Raw genomic sequence first — 630 nt, 5'->3', positions numbered from 1 at the left:
TGCCCCCTCCCCTCCCCTCTCCTCCAATCAGATCCAAGCTCCCATACTACCCCCCCCTCTCTTCCAATCAGATCCAATCTCCCATACTACCCCCTCCCCTCTCCTCCAATCAGATCCAAGATCCCATACTACCCCCCCCCTCTCTTCCAATCAGATCCGAGCTCCCATACTACCCCCTCCCCTCTCCTCCAATCAGATCCGAGCTCCCATACTACCCCCCCTCTCTTCCAATCAGATCCGAGCTCCCCTACTGCCCCCTCCCCTCTCCTCCAATCAGATCCAAGATCCCATACTACCCCCTCCCCTCTCCTCCAATCAGACTGATCTCCTATACTACCCCCTCCCCTCTCCCCCAATCAGATCCGAGCTCCCATACTACCCCCTCCCCTCTCCTCCAATCAGATCCGAGCTCTGACTCTGCCGCTGGGTGCCTTGTTTTGGATTAGAGGTGTAACGCTGATTTAAGAAGTCGTAATATTTTGCTCTTGTACTGGAATGTTTAGTTTGCTCCTGCATCCCATAATGATCGCTACCTCTGTTACTACGTGTGTCATCAGCGCAGAAGGTCATATGAAGGGCGACAGTAGTGTAGCGCTAGAACATCGACCGCATGTGAATACAGAACAAGGT

Source organism: Engraulis encrasicolus, unplaced genomic scaffold, assembly GCF_034702125.1.
Source record: "Engraulis encrasicolus isolate BLACKSEA-1 unplaced genomic scaffold, IST_EnEncr_1.0 scaffold_39_np1212, whole genome shotgun sequence".
Taxonomy (NCBI): domain Eukaryota; kingdom Metazoa; phylum Chordata; class Actinopteri; order Clupeiformes; family Engraulidae; genus Engraulis; species Engraulis encrasicolus.
Note: the sequence above shows the minus strand (reverse complement) of the source record.